This window comes from Lonchura striata, chromosome Z (genome assembly GCF_050655825.1).
Source record: "Lonchura striata isolate lonStrDom1 chromosome Z, ASM5065582v1, whole genome shotgun sequence".
Lineage (NCBI taxonomy): Eukaryota > Metazoa > Chordata > Aves > Passeriformes > Estrildidae > Lonchura > Lonchura striata.
Genome location: NC_140740.1, coordinates 41,428,395 through 41,452,720, shown reverse-complemented (window position 1 = coordinate 41,452,720; position 24,326 = coordinate 41,428,395). Strand labels below are relative to the sequence as shown.

The following is a 24,326-nucleotide window of genomic DNA, read 5'->3' as shown; positions in this document are numbered from 1 at the left end:
TATTAGTGTCCTCTGAAAGATCAGGTTACCTTGCCAGTGGAAATATATGAGCTCGTTGTGTGATATAGCATAACTGCAACAGCAGATCATATAATTTTCCCCCGAAGACTTGTTGCAGACTATGTCGAGTCATTTGTATTTATGACAGCTTGGGGGTGATTTAGTACGACCTCACTTTGATAAAAGCCATTTAGAGCTCATAAATATGGGTGACACACTGCATTCTTGGCTGGAATTTTAAATGGAGAGCTGCATTTGCATTCCCATTGAGCTTTTATTGTTTAGGGGGTAAGGATGGGAAGGGACGAGGTGAAACAGGAAACAGAATAAATGTCTAAAAAGCAAAAGGGCCCTTGAGGAATGAAGGATGCTGCTGTGCTTAGAGTACCCCTAGCCTGAAGCACCCATGGTGGCCTTTTCTCCCCAGATCTCCTGAGCATGGGACAATTTGAAGTTCTGCTCATCCCAAATTGGTCAGCAGGTGGGAGAAAGGGATTCTTAGGTTTTGGGGCAACATTGATTTAGCATTGAGTTTGCATAATAAAGAAATCTGCATGTCAGCAGGTTTTCTTTTAGCTTGGTCCTTCCTGTTGTGTGCTGTAATTTTTACTTAATTTCAAGGAGCCATTTACCAACTATATTTATATTCTGTGCCCAGATTTATAAGGAAGTTGATAATTTATGGCCAACAATAAAAGATACTTAAGCCAAACATAGAGTTGTCAGATTTTACGCATCATGCTTAAATTCATCATTGATGGAAGCAAGTAGGAAGATTGTTCCTGAAAAATTCTTCTTTTTTTTTTTTCCCTATAATTTCTGATTCCCAAAGGAACCTAAGCATCATATCCCACTAAATTTCTCACAGAGATGAAGATCTTATTTTCTGAAAGAGGACTCAAAAGATGAAGCAGTTTTCATTTTGTAGTCACTGGCAGAGGCAGGGCCTGAGCCTAGGTGGGCATCTTGACCATCAGGTCATCAAACAATTCATTCCCTGAAGCCATGAATTGTCCTGCTCTCTGGTTTTCCTTTCTACAGTGCAGGTCAGCAGGAATACTGGAAGCTGTTCTGGGTGGCTGGAGACTTATCTGACACATTCCTGGTTAGTCCTTAATGGTGTGATTATTCACTGGAGGTAGATAAGGACCACGATACTCAGTTTTGCGTGTAAAGCTATCCTATTCATGGCCTTGATGCTTGGGGATGAGGATTACCAAATTAAACTAACCCAAATCTCTTTGGGAGCACCTATATATACATCTTTTTGGAAACTTATATGTGTAAACATTTTAGATTTTGGTTTAAAATCCTGAACAATGTCACCTCCGAAGATTACCTCTGAAATTTATTTTAGCATATACCTGTACATTTGAAATATATCATAAATATTTAAGATGCTCAATTTTTAAGCTATTTTTAAGCTTTTTGGAGTGTTCTTTATGAATTATAGGAATTTTTTTTGAACATTATTTTTATTTTTGATGGCTAACAGGATAAAGCTGTCACAAAAGCAAAATAAATCTTGCCTACCTATGAAATTATTTTTATGGTACAATATATCAGTAGAATTATGTACCAAATTATTTAATTTTATCCATAAATAATCAATTAATTGTGTTGAAATTCCTTTTGTCCTCTGGTTGGATAATGTTTAACCTGCTAGTTCAGTTTAATGCTTACGGCAGCAAATCCAATGCTTCCCTTTAACCATCTTATTACTAAAAATTATTTGTATCACAACCTAATTATATATATAGATTTTAGGAGTCTTCAGAATTGCGTGTGGATGGTGGTGGACTAGCTCTACCCAGGAACTGAGTCAGAGGTGGTGATGAATATAAAGAAAGGTGCTGAGGCTGTAGCCTGGTTCTGCTTTAGTCTCTGCTGGCCCATGGGCACCATGTGGCACACTCAAGTCTGTCCCCCCTGCTGCTGCCATCCCTGCGGACTCCCATCTAAAACCTAGGCAACAGGATCCAGAGGAATTAAAAGGCAGTGTGCTTTTCATTAAGAAAATGAAAAGAAAATCACAGTCCCTGCCCTGAAGATTGTACACTGTAATCAATGGCAGCATTAATGTGGAACTTCAGTGCACTCTGAGGAACAGTAAAACATGCATGACGGGACCCTGAAGATGAGACAACCAGTAAACTACTTACTCTGCTTCAGCTTCATTAGCCATTAAAGCAGTATAATGGCACTTACCTCGACAGAGATTAGTCAGTCATCACTAGCACAAAGTTATGGAGAGAAAAAAGGGGGGAAAGGAAAAAATAAAAACCTGAACATCCCTCAAATTCTTGCCTTAATGATGCTGGCAGCAGGTGAGGATGGGACCTGGATCATACCACATGGTTCTGGTGGCCATGCTGGTTCCGGAGGGTGTGCTTTAAGGTCCTTTTCTCCCTCCAATGCAGGATATGCCATGATTCCATGACTCTCAACAGGAGGGGAAAGAAAGCATTGATTTGGCCAGCCTGACCTTTTACATTTGGGGTTCAAATGTGGATAAGCTCCCAAGTGAGCCTGCTCAGAGACCACTGGTGGCCACCCTGCAGACATTTCTCTGCTCTGTCTAGAGCCCCACATGGCTGAAGCCTCCCTTGCCCATCTGTGCTGAGATCTCTCCATGGATGACAAAACAGTGGCAAGGAGCAGAAGTGACACTGCCGTGTGGGCAGGGCTGTGCAACACCTGTCCAAATTGTGCCTGGTGTGAGCCACTGCCATTTATCATTATAAACATTTTTATTAAAAGTAGGTCCTAGAGCAAACAGATCTCTCAGTGTGGCTTTTTTTATTAAATGAACTTGATTTGGTCTCTGTTGACTCCAAAAGCCAATCAACAAGCCCCGTGAATCTTTGATCCAGTTTTCTACTTTTCTGTTCTCTGAAGACTCAATTTCCTCTCCTGTCATGCTTTTGGGGGTGGGGGGGGTGCGGGGGGTGGGGGAGGAATACAGACTAGTCCCCCAGTTATAATACAATTATTTAGTGCAAGTGGGGTTTTTTTTTTCACTTGAATAAATTAGTTGTTAATTAAAGCTTTTTGATGTAGTGCGAAAGGAGTTATATTTGATACCAACAGATGTATGCTGTTTGATTTATAGTCCTTTGGGGTGTTGGTTACAGCAATCCCTTTCTCCCCCTTCTCCCACAAAACACACACACACACACTCACTTCAAAGACCATTAAGTGGTACTGTGTTTTCAATTAGAAGGAGAATATTTTTGCTGTTGTTTCCACTTTTCTCTGCATCACTTGAAAACAAGAAAGCAATGTTTCATCACTTTGGCCATTTTCTCCAGCCTACAGTCCTGTGGCACTGGCAGCAAAGACAGTTGTGAAAGACTCTGCTTGAGGTGATGGGTTGACCCTGAATGTGGTTCTCTAGCTTAGCACGTTACAACTGCAAATAGGAGACACTGGCAAAGGATTTTCTCTGATTTTCACTTCAAGCAGGTTAAATTCCCACAGTGGGAAATGAAACAAGCTTCCAGGTAATGCAGGAAGTGTTTGGAAGCTGTGCTATGTCTCTGGGTTGAAGCATCGCTGTAGTCTTCAATTTGTGCAGAATAAGGGACCTGGGTGAATTTAAGCAGTTTAGGTTTGATTTCCTGATGGGAAATTAGAGAATGCAATGGGAAATGTTGGCAAAGGCTCTGAGTGAGATAAAATTTCTATTAATCCTCTCCAAAGAGTACATTAATCCAGTGTACATTTGGTGCTCTTAGTTAGTTGATCAATTTACCTATCTCTAATTTCTTAGAAATTACACAACACTCATCTGCTTAGCTACAATTGCTTCACACCAGCAAGGACCATATGCCAGGAGAGTTTCCAGGAGGATGTGGCATCTCAGAATGTTGTCCCATAATCCTTTGTCTCCCTTCCTTACCAGTGAGGTGAAGAATGACCTTAGGAAAAGACTTCTGTCAGTTTAACATGGCAGTCACACACAGGTTAAAGAGGAGATTTTCCATATGTGGTGCTGTTTTCACTCAATTCCCAGCACTGTGTTCTTCGTCTCCAATGGAAGTGGCTGAGCAGAAATTGTTAATGCTGTTTTGTGTCTGGACTTGTGTGTCTCAGAAATGGCAGTGGCACTTTCCAGACTTGTAGGATAACACTTAGGGCACCTTTTAGAGATTATCCAAGCCCAGATGAGCAAAGTAATAGGATCAGCTTCCTGTGCAGACAGAGAGAGAAAGCCCTGCTTCTCCATGAATCCCTATCCCAGGCAAGGTTGTCCTAATGCTGCCATTTAATTTGCCTTAATCCGATGGAGGGGGGGAGTGGGTCTTAATTAATTGCCTTCTACTCCAGGCTCAAGAGGAAAACCTGCTTTGGAACAATTTAATGCAATCAAAATCTGCAGGTTGTGAGGCTGCTGGCAGAGTTCCCTGTTTGTCAGTAAATGAGTGCACACTTCCAGCTCTCAGGGATGGGTGAGACTTTTCTGAAAGAGAGTCACTGGAGGTGTGGACTCTTGATGAACATGAAGGACAGGAGAGTGGCTTTGTCCTGTTCCCTGCTTGTCCCAAGAGAGCATGACTGTCACTGTGTCCTTGAATCTTTTCCATAACTCCTGAGTGCTGAATCAAATTTGAAGGAACCAGAGGATGGTAGAGAAAATTTGTTTTGAAGAGGGTCGTTGGAGAGGAACAGAGATGTCCATGTCATCTTTCTATCTCTCTCTCCCTCTCTCTCTCTCTCTCTCTCTCTCTCTCTCTCTCTCTGAGAACGAGAATAATTTTTCTTTTCCTTCTCCCTCTTCAGCAGTAATGGAAGCAGTAATTCCTGCCTACTTAACCCAATTTCCAGGGTCCCACATGTATTAATAGTTATTAATAATTTTTTGGTATGCTCATGCAGAGTTTTGTACGGTTGCACATTATGGAGTTTCCAGAAGGGGTTCTAGGCCACTGAGATTAGCAGCAAACTTGGGAAATGCCTTTCCTTTTCAATGTGATGGTGATTACTTTCCATTTTTGCTGTTATGTTACTTGCTCCAATGACCTGCTCTGGGAAGAGCCTATTTATCTAAGGATATTCTAGTTCTCAGGACTGTAAAAATGTGTTTCTCTAAATTACTGAGAGACTTTCTGTATGTTCTACAGTGTGTTGTTTTAGTAGGACCTATAGAAATACATTCTTTCAAATGCTTAAATTAATCTCATAGTAGAGGAAAAAAGGAAAAATTATTAATGAGGTGTTTATCTACCAGGTATTTCACAACTTTTGTCTATGTCCTGTTTTGCCTACTTGAGTTTAGTTGAAGAGTGAACAAAGAGTGGGCATTGAATGAGGAAATTAGATTTTGAATAAGTATGGAAGAAAATACTTATTTTCAGTTGTGTGCATGTCACCCTGCTGGAAACCAGGATAGATATCTTATGGATATCTGAATTTGTCTCATTTTTGCATTAGTAACTGAGGACTTAAAGCAAAAAATATCTGGCTTTAAGTTAAAGAAAAGCAGTATGTGCTCAAGAACTGGAATAACATCTCCGCCAAACATACAGGTTTGTGGAATGATGAAAAGTTAAACAAGTTTAAAAGGATGAAAGAGAACACCAGCATGAGAGGACTGAAGAAAAAACAAGAAAGAAGTGTGCAAAAGCCAGCAAGAAAGACAGCCTTGGCCCAAGGCAAGTGCCAGAGAGGACTTGGCCATTAAGGGTCACTAACTAGGGGGCTGGTGAAAAAGTGTCAGTGTGGTGGGGACAGCTGGGATCAAGGACAGAACCAGGGAGGAGCCAACAGGGATGGGGAAGAGAAGCCCTACGGTCAAAAGTAGGGCAAACTGTGTGCAGCTGTATCTGCCTAAGGTGTTGAATGGATTTACTGGAGGAGAATAATTTTCCAGCACAGGAAGGGCATAGACCTTCTGGAGCAAGTCCAGAGAAGGCCACCAAGATGATCACAGGGATGGAGCAGCTCTACTGTGAGGAAAGGCTGAGAGAATTTCGGATTGTTCAGTCTGGAGAATAGAAGGCTTTGACCAAGTTGTGGCCTTCAGGTATCTGAAGGGAGCCTACAAGAAAGATGGAGAGAGATTATTTACAAGGTCCTGGAGTGACAAGTAAAGGGTGAATGACTTCACACTGGCAGAGAATAGGTTTAGACTGGATATTAGGAAGATACTCTTGGCTATGATGCTGGTAAGGCCCCGGCACAGGGTGACCAGAGAACTTGTGGCTGTCCCATCCCTGGGAGTGTTTAAGCTCAGGTTGCATGAGGCTCAGAGCAACCTGGTGTCATGAAGGGTGTCACTGATCATAACAGAGAGTGGAATGATTTTTTAATGTTCTTTCTACCCAGGCCACTGCTTGGTTTTCCCTTTCCTGAATAAATAACAGAAGCAGTAGGTAGGGGGAGAGTGGCAGGGAGGTGGCAGTGACTTTGGGTAAATTAATACCTTCCACTGGAATGCGATTTAATAAATTTTGGAGACCACCTTGTTTTCTTGTTGATAAAGACCAGCAGTTTTAAATTCCCAATGTTTTTGATTATCAAACTTTCTCATGGTTTCTTTAGTTCTCTGTTTTTTTTTTTTTTCTTTTTTTTTTAACAAGCAGTAATATTCCTATTGGTTGAAAAAGAACCTTTGAATTTTGGCAGGGACAAAAGCCCTGCAGCCAAAGATCTGCCTTTCCCTGCTCCCATGAACCTCCCCTCTGTTCTGGCTGAGTTAGGAGCTGCATAAGATCAACATTCCCCATTTCTGTCTTGTATTTCTCAGGAACATTTTGGCAGCAGGTCTGAATCATAACTGAACAGGAATCTTCCACAAACCTGGGCCCAGAGTGCTGCCAAAGCAAAAATAGCAACAAGAGAAATCCCTTGGGGCTTGTGGGGCAGGTGTAGTTGGTGCATCACTCCCTGCAATTTCCCACTCTCAGCAGTTGTGGCAAATCTTGCCAACCCAAGCAGTGTGCACCTCTGGAGATCCTCGATGAATGGAAGGATGGGTCTGCTTTTGGACAGAGCTTACCCACTGTCTTCAGGCTCCTCAATCAAACAGCAAAAGAGTTAGGAAGTGTTGTCTTCATCCCTGTTAGTCCAGCCATGGTGTTGGCTGGAGCACACACATGTTAATCCCATGGTGACCTGTCCTTCCTGTCATGTATGAGGGAGTGCATTGCTCACACTGCTGGGGAGGCACTCACTCAAGCAGAAAGCAAGTTGACACAAGCAGCTGTGAAAGCTGTGAAATTCCTGTTTTTTGACACTTTCAGGGTAAACATGTTTCTTATTGCAGTGGCCAGTGTAGTAAATAAGGAGAAATTGTGTGCATCTATATATGTATGTGTGCACATGTCGGATGACAGACATCTGGATGGCCATGCAAGCACCACTGTATCGGATGTATTCATGTTTAGACTTAGAAAAATAGAAAAAAATATAGTTTGCAGCAGTACAATGTGGAGCAGAAGCAGAATCCCAGGTTGTGGTGTTTTGGGTTTTTTGTTGTTTTGTGTTTTTTATTGTTTTTTTGGGGGTTTTTTTTTGTTTGTTTGTTTTTTGGGGGTTTTTTGGGTTTTTTTTTTCGGGGGCGGGGGGGGGGGGGGGGGAGCCTAATAAAAGTGCACATTTGCTGACAAACACACTAGAAAACTCCACACACATTTCCATAGACACACCCGAGGTGCCGGCGCATTGGTGACGCTTGTCAAGTCGAGGCGCGGCTGCAGGCATCTGCGTTTGCACCCATACAACAGTTTTATTTCCTTTTGAATAACAAGGGGGTTTCCCCGCCTCCCCGCCCCTTCCCCGGAGCTGTGTACTCCGTTTCTGACAATGCACGGCTGCGTTGCTTGTTGGAGTGTCTGTCATTAAGCAATGCACTGATTATTCTGGCAGCTCTGCTACTCGAGTCCCCATGGACGAAGTCAGACATGGAGAGAATTGAATTTCGCCAAGGATGGGGCTAAAGGTCGTTCCAAGCAGTGGACAGCTGTGCCTAGTCAAATCGAAACTATTGCTTCAAGTTGTTACCAACAGAATAGCTGGTAGCTCTGTTGTCAGTTCATTTTCACTTGCATCCTGTTACAAATTAAACTGAAATTGTGGTGTGCGGAAGGAGCAGAGAGTCGGTTTTCTGCCAAGTGACAATTCCTATATCACCAATTTTTTAAGTGCAGCCACTATAGGTCATTACTAAGGGTTTTTGTGATTTCCAGAGATGAAGATTTAGGATTCTGATTTTCTGCCATGGGCAAAATTCCCATTAGCACCTGCTCTCATCTTCTAATCCCATAGGTTGAAAAGGAAATACAAAGCTCTGGTAACTGGCCTCTTTTCTCAGCTCTGTTCACCAAAAATACCATAAAATACAGAACTGTTTTATGACATTTCCTTATTTTTCTTTTTCTTTTTCTTTTTCTTTTTCTTTTTCTTTTTCTTTTTCTTTTCTTTTTCTTCTTTTTGTTATTCTTCTCTTTCCTTTCCTTTCCCCTTGTCCTTTTCCTTTTTTTCCCACTTTTTTCCCTTTTCTTTTTTACCCCTCTTTTTTTCTACAATTAGGATGTTTGAATTGAGATTTCATAGTGCAAACTATGAAATACTGTAATTCTGCTACAAACTCTCCTGTACTGAGGCAGGGTGTAGCAGTGAGAACATCTTAAGAACAGTGCTTACATGCCAATATTCATTTCAGCCCTGCCCAACATCTTCCCCTGAAACACTCCTAAATCTCTCAATCACCAAGACAGAAAAATGCCTTCTGGGTAGAAACACAGTCTCTCTCAGGATCCTCAATGGGTCCTAGCAACCAAGCTGAAAGCCTGGGACTTGACCACATTTGGAATAAACTTGCCCAAAAACATCAATGCTAATTAGCTCTTGTTATGAATGGATTAAGTGAGACACCAGCTGCAATGAGGCATTTTGATTTGGGTTGTGGCTGGGTAATTAGATTCACATAAGCTGGCTGGGGAGCTGTCAGTCAGCAAACAGTAGCTCTCTTCGCTGTGTTAAGGAAGAAGAGCTTTTCTGTGTCCCATCATCTGTTTTACTGTGAGCCTTTGGGTGATGTACCAGTAATCAAGCACAGCACTGAGTATGAACTGAAACCCTCCTCTGAGCCACAGCCACGCAGCTCAGTGACTTTGGAAACTCACTCCTCATGCAGCTGAGCAACACTATTTTATTTATACTGCAACATACTCCTCATTTGGTGGCTGTTAATGTGAATGCCATCCTTCCCTTTGATTTGTGCTGGCTTTACCCCTAATTTCCAAATTGTCATTGGTGCTTGGAACACAGTCTGGGGGAAAAATGTGATTTATATTGTCATGAAATTACCTAGAACAATAGCAACTATAGAAAAGTATGCAAAATTGAATTTATAGATAAACAAACATATGTAAATCATAGAGTCACAGAATGGCCTGGGTTGGAAGGGACATTAAAGCTCATTGTGTTTCAGACCTCCTACCATGGGCAGGGCCACTTTCCACTATCCCAGGTTGCTCCAAGCCCTGTCCAACATCACCTTGGACACTTTTGGGGATCCAGGGGCAACCACACCTTCTCTGGACACCCTGTGCCAGGGCCTCCCACCCCCACAGTAAAGATTCCTTTTTTTTCAATACCTAATTTTAACCTACTCTCTTTCTGGGGCTGTGACCTGGGGTGTAGCTGGATTAGTGGCTCTGGGGTCCTTTTCACAATAAGGAATCCCCAATCATTTGTTTAGATCAAGTTGTTTGGTTTTCAGACCTCTGTTTTTAATGGATGAAACAGGAGGCAAACCCTCCTTTTCCTCCCAGATCTAGAGCTTTCATGAAAATTAAATATCCAGACAGCAACTTTCTTAAATATGAAGAAAAGCAAGGAGTAAAAAGGTGGCTTGATTCTCCTGACATAGAGCCTTTATCAGCTCCATAAATAAAGGACATATGCATGTGAGGGCTGACTGCATCTCAGATTGCAATACCAATGTTTTAAAAGCCTGCTGACAGAGCATCTGCTTATTTCATTACTCCTCCAGTATCTTTGCAGGTAAGTCATGCATTATACAGTATCACCTCCAGCAATGCATGAACAGAGGGGACAGAATGGAATAATTCTGAATAGTCCATCACTTTCCCTTACCTTCCAGGAGAGGGGAACATAAGGAATTATGTACTCAGTTAATAGGCAGAATTATCAAAATAACACCCTGGTTTTGTTTGTGAACTAAGATTTGTAATTTTTAAAAAGAAAGAACTCTATCATGGTACTTTTTTTGAGTTGTCTGCTTGCACAGCAGAACAAAGACCATTTTCAGTAAACTGCTCAGAAAACATACTGAGGAGATCAGTATTAGTCAGGTGAAAAAGGAAGTGTCATGCTTGACTTGAAAACAAACAGTGGTGAGTTTCAAGATCATATGGTGAGCTTTGAAATTTGCTACACAATTTTGAGGAGCATAGGTACAGATGCAGCCTGGCCCTGACTGTAACCTAATCTGTCCTGTGTTATCACCAGTAGTGTTAGTTAGTGTCAGGGTTAGTGATCCCACTCTATTAAAGATTACCTTTAGAAGCAAAATTTGGTTCAGAGTTAGTAAAATGTAACTAATGGGCAAAGAAGGACAAATATCTCTCCAGACAGGTTTTTCAATCTGCAAGTTCTTGTTACCCTCATGCTGTGTACCACTGCTGCATATCTCAAATGCTTCCTCTGGCTGTTGTTGACTAAAAATATTGGATCTCAATGTCTTGGTTTTTTAGTAGGAGGTGATGCTCTCAGCCATGATTGCCCACTTGCCTGCCTGGCACTGCCTTGGCTCAATTGAGTCCATAATCCACCATTCCCAAGCCCTAGCTTTCAAATCTGCCTCCCTCCCTGGCCATGTGCTTTTGAGCCAATGTCCACATGAGTCTGCTTTTGAATACCTACTGAGTTTTTTACAGGAAAATACTCGATCCAAAAGCAGTTTTGTCACTGAAGGAAAAGGTCAGAAAAGAGGATCCATAGCGCCATGTGATACTGTGGTAATACATTATGAGTCAACAAGGAATATTGGTCAATCTACATATATCTTCCTATCTGTTGATGGTGTTTGGTTTCTGGATTTTGGTTTTTTGGGTTTTTGTTTGGGTTTGGTTTAGTTTTTTTCTGTCAGAGACAGCAAAGAGCTTTGAGATATCAAGATATTTATGTAAAATGGGTATCTGGGCCTCTGTCCATTTGATACCCACAAAAAATTATTTAGAAAATGCTCCTGTATCCAGCAGAGTAATTGATGAAGATGACAAAGAGAGCTATGGAAGCATCTTTCACTTCTGGAGTACAGGAGAATGTAGTCAGCAAAATAGTTTTAGCTATATAGACTTTCCTAATAAGCATCCATCACTGAGGAAATGCCATAAGAAATTTTCCACAAGTATTCATTAGCTGTTGGGTTTTTATAAGCTTGGTTAGACTTTGTACACTTTCTCCCACCATTCTGTCATGTTTGCTCTTGACAAATATTCCAGCAAACATGTTTGCACGCAATACTGTTTGTGGAGGCTGTAAATACTGGAGAATATTCCTGAATAGTGCCTTTAATATTCCCACTGAAAAACTGCTTCCAGAGATTGTAATGTCCCTCTGTTCAGGAGACAAACACCACAGTGTCATGCAGCCATTTAACAGCCCGTGAACTGGGAAAAGATCAAGAAGAGTTTTTAGAAAAGAATTTCAAACACGTTTTCTTAGGCAAACAGCAATCTGCCAGTAGTTCACAAATCAACACACTGAGTATGTCAAATGCCTGTCTGTTCCCATTCCTGGGATTTATGGTCATGAACAAATTTTGAAAGCAAACCCAAATATTTTATTTGCTATTCTTCTCAGTTTCAATCTGTGGAAGAAAAGAGGTGTTTAAGAAAAAAATCTAAAAAATCTGTTCCCTTTAAAATAGCTTCCTTAACATAGTTTCTTATTGACTGATCTCTAAATAAGAGACTCTTGCACTTGACTTCTGTTTAGATGAATTACTTCTAAGGCTTTTCTCTTTGTGACAGCCATGAATTGGTCAATGTTTGTATTAAGCTTTTTTAAGTGCACTATTAAACAGGAAAAACTTCAAAAATAAATAGGCTGACTGACTCAATGATAAATTGAAAAGAGGGGAAGGTGTGTATTTTTAGACAGAAGAATCATAATGGAAATTGTCCAATTGCCATGCATTTCAAGAAGGGCCATGTGGAAAATGCTTCAAATAGGTACCAGACATTAGCTGCTATTCAATAAATGAGACTATGCTTTGGGAAAAAAACAAACAAACAAACAAACAAAAAACAACCAAGAATCTCATCTCATCTCATCAATGCCTATCTAGTCCTAACGCTTTCCTAGGAGCTACATATTCCTGATAGTGTTAGAATATTTAGGTTTTCTTTAAAAATCCTTTAAGTTCCTCTTGTCAACATGACTGGAAAGCAAGCTTGGGTATTTTATCTTAGCCTTAAATGATAAAAATATATGGGCAATGAAAATTGAAAAGGGAAAGAATCCTCCTGGATTTTTGTATTACTTTGCGTTTTTAATAATAAGACTGTGGTCAGTTATTAAAAAACTGAGTGAGAACAAATAAAATCTCGATTTTTTCCCTGTTTACACATTAGAGGATCATAAGTGTGAATGGCTGTTTCAGGAGAGGACAGATGGCATTTTCATGGTGTTCCTCTAAGTGGTTCTTAAGTTCTCTTTGTGGGTGGAAGTTCAACCCTCTGCTTTTTCAGTCTGACAGACATCAGGGTATGCTGGAAGTTCCAGGACAAGCTCCTGAAGTTGCCAGGCACATCCCCACATTTATGGAAAACCTTGTGATATTCAGCTGAAGGTGAGGCTAAGGGCCTGCAGTGGTTTCCCAGGTCTGGTGCTGGCTGGCTCCAACTCTCAACAAACCTACACTCCTCCAAGCTGTGCAAATGAGATAGCAGTATCTGTCTCACAGGGGGTGTTAAGAAGCTTAATTCATTAGTGTTTACAAAGTGTTTCTAGATCCTCAGATGTAAGGCTCTATAAACAGGCAAAGTATTACTAATTGCCAGCTTATACTGAAGTGTAAAATAAAAAAAAAGATGGTTTGAGGAAAGAGGTGCTGAATTTTCTGGTAAGCTGAATCGGTCTAGTGGCTGTAGTTAAACAGTTTAAAATTTGATTTTACATTGCTATTATCTGAGAAATCTCCATTCATTTATATTGGTGTAATATTTGACGTCCTGTTTACTTTGGGGAAAATAGGAGTCTGCAAGTGGGGCCTCCTATGGTAAAGAATAAATCAAAGGCTTAATTCAAGTAATCATTACTTAATTCAAGTAATGGAAAGAGTCTTGCTTTACAGAATGTGGCTGCAATTGTGCTGTTAAATTTAAACTAAAATATGTCAGCAAAACTACCTTGCACCTCTTTGTGGCCAAGGAGAACAGCATGCTTCCAAAGTTTAGAGCATTTCAAAGCATATGGGTGGATATTTTTTGTTTGTATGGTTTAGTTTCAAGAGTGGGGGGAGTTTGTCCTCTTCATACAGCCCTGGCAGGAAAAACAGACCATTTTATTTAGTTCTTCCACTTTCTGAATTTCCTGCAATGCCACAGCAATATCATGCTTGGGTTCCTACTTAACTTTTTGTTGGCATTTTGGAAGGTATCAGGAATAGGAGTGAGTTGGCTAACTTGTGCTGTTTGTACTTGTAAGTTGTGTTATTTATATGCACTTTTCTGCAAAGTCTGATTTTTTAGAACCATTCCCTCTAAAAGGTTCCTTCAAAAATGATTCACTGTAATGGAAAGAAACTTAGTGCTCTTTCACTCCTTAAGAAACACCACATTTTATGTTTTTCTGCCTCAAACCACACTGTTAAAAAAGTAGTGGATAACCATTTCCCACTTGGCCTCCAAAGGGTGAAACCCTCATCTGGTATAAATTGGCATAGCTCTATTCAAATCAGAGCAGCTACATTAATTCATTCCAGCTGAGGCTCCAGCCCTTAAAATGCCAGCAAGGAGAGCGAGTTTTGCACAGGATGGATTTTTGGGCTGTGTGGAAGCTTTTTCTGTATAACTTAACTATGTGTCTAGGCTCAGGGCTGTGGGAAACTGTCTGTTTGACATCTGCAGCATACGCAGCAAATGCTTTGGCAGTTTGAGTTAATGCCTTTTGAATTCAGAGGTTGTTTACTTTCAGCTTGAATGTGGATTTGCTTTCAGCCTCAGTGGGAAATCTAACACAAGAAGTAATAGGACAAGCCATCTGTCCAAAAAGCTATGAGAATTCCTGGTTTTGAACCAATAACGGAGATCAGGGATAAATTCACTTTGTGTGTAATCTCTGCCAAATTATTGGCATGCTCCTTGGATTTCCAACCCAGGACCCAATCCCTCTGGAGCAATGTGAGCACACATAGACTATGGGGAGGAAACCTGCAAAATAACCATGGTCAACATCCCTTCCCAATGGTGGCTCCTGCAAATAAGCATTTTTCCAGCCCTCTCTTCCTCTGCTGTGATTTACAGCCCACTTTGGCAGATAAGCTGTGCACCTGTGCAGCGGCCGCTCCACCATCGCTGTGGCCCCTGCTCCTCAGGGAGCAGTAAACAGCACGAGTCAATGGGAACCCCCCAACTCCTGCCAACATTTCCTGCAAGTAAATACCAATCCATGTATTACTCACAGGCCAGAGAATGCTGTAATAACTGGATTGATTGGGTCACTTTTTCTCAAAAGCTCAGGGGCAGATTTCAGCACTCCTTTGAGAGTCCAGATTTTTTTACTTTAAAGCCAAAAAGCCATGTCTCTCTCCCACTGTGTAAACTAAGAAGCTACACAAGAGCCAAGCTTTGGGGAAAAAAAATCAGTATCCTGCAGCATTCAGCAGGACACAGTGGGCAGATTTTACTAAGAGCACAGCATGTGACAGGTGACGGAGCTGCTCTCCATTCATAGATGGGGACATGAACGGGAATTTGACCCTTGTCTTGGTCACCCACAAGAAGTGCCATCACCTTCAGTGAGAAAATAGTTAGCCTCAATGTACTGTGCTGTCTAGGAGGCTATGTTCTTGTTTTGGAAGCCTGTGGTTTAAAATATTGGCCACAGATTTTTCTCTGGGTTTGTCCATTGTTTCTGTTGACCTGAATTAAGTTATCCTTGTTTGGACCAGCTAGAAACATGAGTCTTTGTCTCCAAACCACTTGGGTAAGCTGAAGATCTTTGCTTGAGTATTTAATAAATAATAGGGAAGGCAGAGAAAAAGACAAGAAGATACCATTTGGAAAGAGCATCATCTGGTCTTTAACAATTAAACCTTCACTGCATTATGAAGTGAATCTATAGGCATTAAACCTGCATCAGGTGAATGGCTCAGGAGAACAGAATATCTGGTAATACCCTTAGAAGCACACTAGCCTGATTTCAACCTGCCCTACACACAGAGCAGCATTAACTCAGGTACCCTGGTGTAAATCCAGACAGAGGTCAAACCGAGCCCTGCAGCAGCCCTGTTTGTCCAGAGGACTTCATCAAAATAGCACCATTCAGCATTCATTCCAACAGCACCAGGCTAATTTACCTCAGCCATACCTGGATTTCTGAAAACTGGAGGGCACCAGATCATGTTCAGACATGACAAAAGAAGTGTTTTCTTTCACTCTTTTCTGTCAATTCAGGGCTACTGCAGATTGAGTGGGGAAATAAGAATCTCTTAAAGTTCTTTTTTTTTTTTTGGTTTATTGATTCAATAGTATTTGATGGCCAATAACCACCCTTGACTAACAGGCTCATTTGAACTGGGAATGCTGTGATCTCTTATGTTATTAAATCACAGAACAGCCAGTTTACAAATAAGTAGCCTGCTTAAGGTGGGAGAACTCAAGACTTGTTGTCTTTTCTTAGGAAAACTATCTTCTTTTTATGCTGTTTTTAGGGATCCTTCTCTGTAAGTTTTCCATAGAATCACAGAATCTTCATTTCCTGTGTACTTGCACAGTCACAAGAACAAGGATGGCTTGAAATTAACGTAGCACAGTTCAGCCTTCTTAAATTAAAAACTTTTTAATCAGTTTTTTGTTTTTTTTTCTTGGAACCAGAGGCAGATGAGCAAAATATTGTATAAAAGAAGAAGAAAGCAAGCAAGCTGGTTTTGTTGTATTTTTGGCATGGAAAATGGCTTTCAGAGATACTGGAAGTCATGCAAGAAGAGTGTGTTCTTAAGAGACTTCTAGCCCCTGCTCTGAAGACTGAGGGCTTTAGATAAGAGTCTGCATGTGGGGATCTTTATCCAAAACAAACCACCCAAAACTTTTGTAGTCACTAATACCGATTTCCTCCTCTGCATTTCTCTGTGCTGCTGCTCAGATACACAAGTTCTTCAAGGCATCCTAAAAGCTTTTCTTTGCCTGTAACAATTTAATTGCCTCTTGTCCAAGATTTTCTCCTCTGTGAAGAAAAAGAATGTGATCAAAATGCCCTGTGCTGCCCAAAGAATTTCCTTTCCTCAGCCTCACTGCACACACCAGGACTGTTTTCTTTCCTCTTCTTCTTTGCCACATCTCTGCATTTTGCATGAATGTATCCTCTTTTTTTTTTTCTTGCCTGGACAAATCCAATGTCTCCTCCCCCTCCCCTGGCAGCATGGGTGACAGAGACAGAGAAATCAGCACAGTGTCAGCAAAAGTTTAGCCCCACAGATGGGACCTGAACTTTCAGTGGCAGAGCACAGCGCTAGGTCACTGCACTAAAGCAAGCCAGATTGATACAAATTTGCTTGCTCACCCTGGAAAGGGAAGCATCAGAAGCCAGTAAATAAAAAATCTTTAGGCACCCTCTATTGCCAGTAAATAAAAAATCTTTAGGGACCCTCTATTGTGAGCTTTGGCTTTTTTTTCCTGGGAAAATGACCATGGAGCATATATTCAGTGTCATGACTCCCAAAGTGATGCAATCTTTGGGTGCTCTCTGCACTCAGGGGGTGAAATTGCACTGGGGCAGCATGGATTTTAGAGCTGTTGAAAATGGAAAGGGAACGTGTGGACTCAACATTCTGCACATGGTATGAAGTTTTCAGCTGTGAAGACCTGAACGATCACGTCTGCCAAGAGTTAATGTGCTCAGAAAAAAAGGATGCTAAAATATTCCTTCCCACTTCAATTTGCAACTGAAAACTTGCTAGCCTGTAATATCTTTTATTTATAGCACCTTTTGACTCAAAGGATCTGAAAGTGCCTCTCTCTGGGAGTCACTTCAATGATACCTGCAGGCAGGGTTGTTTTTCTGCAGATGACTCCAGCTGAGGTGTCAGGGCCTTCTTTGCCATGGACACATGTAAGGAGCCCCCTCTGCCTTACCAAATTCCAGCACTTAGTAATAAGGGCTAGAGGGAAGGGCAGAAATCTGCCCTAATAAACCCCAATAATAGCAAACAGAGAAAACAGACATATAAACCCTATGGGAGAGAGCACTGAGATGGTCACTGGCTGGCTTTGGAAGCAGACATTGGGAGGCAGTATGGGCAGTGATGGGTGATATCCTTATGCAAAGAGCTTGGAATAGTAAAACCACAGCTCAGAAGAGGGTATTTGGTGGCCCTACCTGGATAACACTCCAACCAACCTAACCAGATCCAGCTGTGCTGTGGTGGCCTGGAGAAACTCCAACAGGGACCCTACAAAGGATATGCATCCCAGGGATGGAGGTGCTCCTAAGGGGACAGACTGGGTTTAAGTCCTCAAACTCACACATCCCTTAGTGAGCACAGTCATAGCAGGGCATTCTGCTTATCTTAAGTCCACTTCAGCACCTGCCCATCAGCTGCTTCCTGCTCAGCAGCTGGCTGAAAAGGACCAGAGGACCAGGGGACCAGTTCCTCCATGTGGTTCCTGGCAGCTAGAGAAGTGTCACCCAGCCCTCCTCTTCCTTCCTGTGCTATCCCTGAAGGCCAGGGAGGCAAAAGCCAGGCCCAGCTGATAGGTTTACAAATCCAGCCCATGATTTCTGCTTCATCCACAGCCAGTCGAGATGTTGCCAAGACACATATTAGGCAGCTGCTCAGGACACTGCTGTTTTGTCTGTACCACCCTGAGCATGCTGCCTGCCTTCCTGCTTCCCCGCTCTGCCTCTGCAGCCCCCATATCAAGCTGGTTGTTTTGCTATTCCCTGCGGTGGCCAGAACATATTCAGCAAGAGCCAGCCTTTTTTTTGGCACTTCTGCTGGGTCTCCTGAGGGATTTGCCACAGGGAGGGAGTGCCCATCTGTTTCAGTGTCCTAAGTCCTGTGCTTTATAAGGCATCCTGATGTTTCTTAGTGGACAAAGCCATTCAGGCAGTCTCATGAAAAACTCTGGGGACACCAGTGGCTGTTTTTGTGGCTGCCCTCTGTCCCGGCTCTCCAGCCAGGTTTTCAGATTAATACACTCATGCCTCTATGCTGAAATCCTCAGCACATCTCTCCTCCCTCCATGTCCTTCCCAAGCCATCCTCAGAATCAGCATTATTATATTTTATTCTCCAAATCTTTTTCCTCCAGGCACCAGACAAGGTGTATTTGATCTCACTTTATCTCTGCCATGCATATGTCAGTGTCTGAAACTCTGGTTTAATAGGAGTCACATCACTGGATGGAAGTTGTCTCTCCCAAGTCCTTTCCATGGAGAACATGTGTTTTGCCTCAGTCTTTCACTACTTTTCAACAAAAATTGACTCCTCCCTCCTCTGAGGAGGGGGCTGGGGTTAGCACCCTGGCAGCCCAAGAGTTGTGTTGTCTGCTTTTAGGACATCTCTCACTCTCTCCTCCTCCACCTCCTCAGAAAAGAGAATATTCTTCCTGTTTGTACATATGAGGTTTGTTTTTTTTTTTTTCCTGTTCTTGGTCCATTGAGTATTACATCATGTAATTCTTCTTTAGGTGCCCCTTCCACAGGTGCTGCTTTGGATTTGGGGGTGGGAATTGGAGGGATTCCCCCCAGAATCATGGAATTATAGAATATTCAGAGTTAGTAGGGACTCAAAAGAAATATAGGGTCTAGCTCCAAGAATCCACCACGTACCTGAGAGTGTTGCCCAAAGCTCTGGCAGCCTTAGTGCCTTGAGTGCCCTACCTAAACTGCCTGTTCTAGTTAGTGCCTGACCATCCTCTGAGGAAGAAAACCTTTTCCTAATACCGAGACTATACTTTCCCTGACACAGTTTCATGCTGCTCCCTTAGGTCCTGTCACCAGAGGGAAGGTGGCAAGCATATGGACAAGCCCTGTCTCTATGGAAATACTAAGAGAGAAATAGGGAAGGGAAAATAAATAAAAACAAAAAAAACTTAAGAGGGGAGAAAAAAGGAATAAATATTTGGGAGGATGACGTTTAAGAGGAGAGAAAAACAAATCAAAGCTGGTGCCAGGCTGGAACCAGCAGCTGGTTGCCAGAACAGCAGGCTGAGAAGTTGTTGGTGGAAGCACTCAGTGCCATGTTTGGGTTTCTTTTAAAAATACAGCGCGTCTCTCCCTTGCTATTCTGCCTCTGCTTTCCTCCCGGCCTCACAAGCAGGAGGAGGGACTCGGCTGCCCAAGTGTTCGCAGCGATGCGGAGGGATGCAGACGTGTCCTGCCCTGTCACACGTGTGTGCACACACCTGCGCGCCCAGGAGCACGGGCAGCTCCGAGCCGGAGCGGAGCTGCCAGGCACCCTGTAGGTGCGCTCCCCGCTCCGGGGAGATGCCAGGGCATTGGCAACCATGGCACGATCCTTTCTGCCGATGCGGGGGAAGGAGGTGGGAGGGCTGGGGATGGAGGAGAAAGGAGGGGTGGAAGGTTATAATGCTTGGCTAGAAAAATTTAGAGGAGTACAAAAGAGAGCGCGATGAAAGGGGGTGGCGGCGGAGCGGGGGCAGGAGGCTGTGAACTGGCTGCCGTGGAGGTGGAAGGAGATTTATGTTTGCCGAGTGGCTGTGCTGGGAGCGGGCTGGGAGGGCGTGGGGTGCCGCAGGCAGGGTGGGGGTGCTGCGGCGAGCCTGTCAGCCCCGGCAGCCAAGCAGCGGGGCTTTATTTTCTTCCTTTCTTTCCGCCTCCCTCCGCTGGGCGCTCGGAGGAGAAGGCGAGACAAAAAGCTGAACCGGTGCCAAGAAGGAGCTGCAGCGACCCGAAAATGGCACTCTGCGCCACACTAATATTTCGAGGCTGGGCTGTGCTGGAGAGCAGGGAAACGTGTCAGGAATGAGAATGGCTGAGACTGTGGGGCTGCTGGCCGGGCTCAGGAGTGTCTTCCCTCCTCCCTGCTTCCCCTACGCCTTTTAAATGTGACCCCTTTTCTCCTCCAGCTCCCCCACCACTTGCAAGGATATTTAGGAGCTCTGGGAAAGGGAAGGGATCTTTGCTGGGGACTTGGAGTGTAAAGGGTTTCATCCCCTCCTTCCAGCTCTGTATCGGGGAGGTTTTTTATTTAATTTTTTTTATTTTTTTTTTTCCCTAAGGAGGAAAAGAAGACTCTCAGGGAGTTTTCTTACTGTTTTCCTGTTGTCCACGCTGTCCTCCTCCTCCTCATTGCACCCGTCAGGCTGCTGTTGTGGGTCTGTATCTTGATGCAAGGTGACTTGTAGGACACAGGAGTCTCTGCTGCAAGGTGCAGTGTCGCCTGCGTTGGTGTTTCCCTCCGTTTCTCATTTGCTGGGAGATGAGGCAACTTCCAAGCGGCTCCACGGTTCCACTCAGCTCCTGGTTGATACAGTGGCGCTGTTTGTGCTGCAAAAGCCCCTTCCTGCAAAAACCTGTCTGGATAAAGCAAACAAACAAACAAACATGTAGGGCTGCAATTGCATCATTTTGCGATGTAGGCTCTTTTGCAAGAAACGGAATGGAATTTTGTGGTGATTTCTGACTGAAAGGGAAGGTTTTGCCCTCTGTTCATCCCCTTGTTCTTCCATTCACAGGCAAGAAATAAAAAACAAACCACCTCTTTTTTAATATTACTTTGAATTTTTTTTAGCATTTTAAAAATTATAACCTTGTAGTAGTTCCATAGTTGAAGAGAAATATAAAAATATCCCCCACCTGTCCGTCCCTCCCCCACTTCCTGCTGCACAGATGTTCCTTTTCAGATCAGTCTGGAATTTAAAGTTTTAGGTCATCATTACAGAAACTAGGGACAGAAGAAAGGGAAAACCCTAATCTCTGGTTTTGAAAACAGTTCTAGATCCTGTTAGAAAAGCAGTTTTAGCCCTCACATAGTCAGCAGGTCAAGTTCAAGGAGACCTTTCTAAAGCATGGGCAGAGTCTCATAGCTTGCTGTATCTCAGAAGCTTGTGCATTATTGGGTTATTAGCTTGGCCCATTTTGTAGTCTCAGGCATGTGATGATCCCTGTGACCCCTTTCTCACCTGAAAACCATGCCCTGGTAGATATTCAAACCACTTCAAACCTCACCTTTGGTCTCAGACATGTAGGCCTGATTTGGGAGCACCTACCCCTTCCCAGGAAAGGCTTTTGGAAACACTGTTATAAATAGGGGGGAGTTCAGGCAGACATAAAGGTGTTGTCTAGCATGCTCCCCTCACCCTCTTCTCACTGCTCCTCACAGATCAATAGTCCTTCCTCTGTGGAGGATCAAATTCTCTGTCCCAAATTAATGATGCTGGGATGGCATGCATTTCTAAGTTGATGCCAGCAGATTTTGTATGGAGTAGGATGAACAAAACATCTTGCTCTTCCTCACTTCTCAGCTGTGCTTTGTATCCTGTATTTGCTGCAGTTCAACTTGGGTTTGTGCTGGATTCCTTCTTGCTCTTTTCCTTTGTTGTGACTACAGGGTGTGCAGTGCTTGGCCAAAGAAACCTTGTTTCTTCACCATGTAAATATCAACAAGAGTGTTGGCCAAAGAATGTGGGATGTGTTTCTGTACTTTCCACCTCATCCTACCTGTTGTCTCTGAATAAAGGATGTGCATAAAACACATAGGTTTTCTGTAAACACATGTTCAAGCTGTTTGGTTTTCAGTTGACTCTTTGGATGTCATGAGCTGAGCTGTTTGAAATACCATCCCCACCCAGAGCACACACCATGTAGCCCCTGCCTGAATTTCACAGAATCACAGGATCCTTGCATGGTTTGGCTTGGAATGAACCTTAAAGCTGATGTAGTTCCACCCCTGCCATGGGCAGGGATGCCTCATACTATACCAGATTGCTCGAAGACCTGCCCAGTCCAGGACACTTCCAGAGATCCAAGGGAAGCCACAGCTTCTTCGGACAACATGTGCCAGGGCCTTCCCACCCTCACAACCAGGAATTCCTCCCCAGTATCACATCTAGTCCTGCCCTCTGGCAGTGGAAGCCATTCCCTGCATCTTGTCACTTCATGTCCTTGTCCCAAGTTCCTATGCAGCTGTCCTGGAGCCTTTTTAGGTGTGGGCAGATGCTCAAGATCTTCCAGGAGTCTTCTCTCCTCCAGACTGAACAATTGCAATGCTTCAGTCCTTTCTTGCAGATGAGATCTTCCAGAATTTTGCAGATGAGATCTTCCAGAATTTTACAGATGTTCTTGCTAATACTTTTGGATGAAGCTACACCTGTTCCTCTGGACAGAACCTCCTCTTTTAACCTGAGATGTCTGGGGATGGAAGTCTCAGGGATCTGTGGGATTCTAACCTGCAAGAGAAAGTGGCAGATAAAACCTGTCAACATGACCTGAGGAGACCCCGGTTCTTGTCCTGACCCACCACACACTGTACAGACCATTGCTCATGCTTCTAGATCTGGAGCCAGCTAGTGTTTACTACTGATTTAAACTTCTTCAGTGTTCAAATACTTCAGTTATCAAATGACAATTCCCAACAGATTTATACAAAAGGTCCCAAAGACATGGGTAGGTATTAATGTGGAGTGACAGCATCCATGTCTGCAGAGCAGCAAAATAGTGTTTGTTATTCAGGAAGAAGAACTGTGAGTGACAAATTAAGAGATATTCACAAAGCTTGTTATTTCAGTAGGCAGACCTCTTTCGTTTCTTGAAATCTTGACCATAGGGGAGCTTGTGGACTGCATCTTATCCATTCTGGGGCAAAAATGCTGCTCTTGTTCTTTCCAAATGGTCAAGTCAGCCATCTGGGCAGATTGTCATGCTCCCCAAGGAGCGAAGGTTTTGACAAGGCAGATGTAGGTTTTTGTCTTTATTTCTCCCTGTCTAAAAGAAGTGTCCTTGGATATATTCTCCAGAAACATGGTATCTAATGTGTCTCAAGCTGCTTCCTTCAAATCCTTCATCCTTTTAACCTTAATAATGAGAAACATTGTCTACTTGGAGTTGTAATGAGGTGACTTGTGTCTGGAAGGGTCAATCTAAAGGGCTAAAGGACTCTTCTGAGTCTGTTTTCCACTCCTTCTCCCCACACTTTCCCCACTCCCAGGTTTTTTGGTTTTTTTTTTGTTTGTTTGTTTTGGTTTTTTTTTGTTTTTTTTTTTGGGTTTTTTTTTTTTTTGGACCTGTAACCTCACATTTTCACATTTCTGTAATCTAAATGTGCAAATGCTTTGCAGTCATGGTCCAGTAGCTGGGTTAATCTCAGACCCCTGGAGTGGCAGATGGCTGATTTGTTGCTGATTCCAGTTATAGAGAATTGTGTCACCTATTATCTTTGCACAGTCTGATGCTTCAAAGGATGCCTTTGGCAAAATCAGTGAAAAGCAAAGCAAACACTTTATGATCTGCACCACCACAGGTGAAAATGTGAAATATTTCACCTTTGTGTGAAGGGCTGGAGAGGTGGACAAAGAGGAGAGGGGAGGAAGGGGAGAGGAAGACCTCATTTTCATACCAGAAGTACCAAAGCACAGTGCAGAGCAGGTTTGCTTTAGTCACATTTTAGAATCACGAGCACTTACTCTGTTTTAAATGGTTTTGCAATGTGGTAATCCTTGGCTTCAGCTCCCTACTTTAACTCTTACCAGGGGTGTTGGCTTCTTGTGACACCTGCCTGCTCTCTTCCCAAGCTTTTCTAGCACAGGTTGTCAGAGGAATCCACAGCATCGCTCCCTGAGAGCACAGCTTTTTGTGTGCCCCACAGCTGCTGGGGAAAGCTGTGGTACTTCTTTCATGCCAACTTGCTTACAGGGGACACTTGAGAGGGGAAGTTTACACATCTGCATGGGGTAAAGGGAAGCTTGGGGGCCTTACAGAACACTGCAGGACCAAGGGGGGACTCCACCCCACTGGGTGCCTCACAGCTGGCTAGTGATGGTAGTGGTCATACTGAAACATGTAAGGAAATCAAAAGGGCAGAGCAAAACACTGGATGTTTGTGACCATTTTCTACACAGTCAGCCCTACAATCAAGGTTTTCTTTCTTTCTCTTTGCTTTGGGAAATA

General features: G+C 43.0%; 1 protein-coding gene and 1 long non-coding RNA gene across 7 annotated transcripts in view; one reads left to right on the top strand and one right to left on the bottom strand.

Annotated features, from left to right (window-relative positions):
• Positions 1-23,372, bottom strand: part of LOC144248267 (uncharacterized) — a 46,368-nt gene extending 22,996 nt beyond the window's left edge. For both annotated transcript variants that reach the window (XR_014951055.1, XR_013341658.2), the window contains exon 1: positions 20,474-23,372. This is a non-coding gene — a long non-coding RNA (uncharacterized LOC144248267). The remainder of the gene's footprint in view (positions 1-20,473) is intronic.
• Positions 1-24,326, top strand: part of SETBP1 (SET binding protein 1) — a 267,547-nt gene that overhangs the window by 97,687 nt on the left and 145,534 nt on the right. The gene's annotated exons all lie outside the window — the stretch shown is intronic.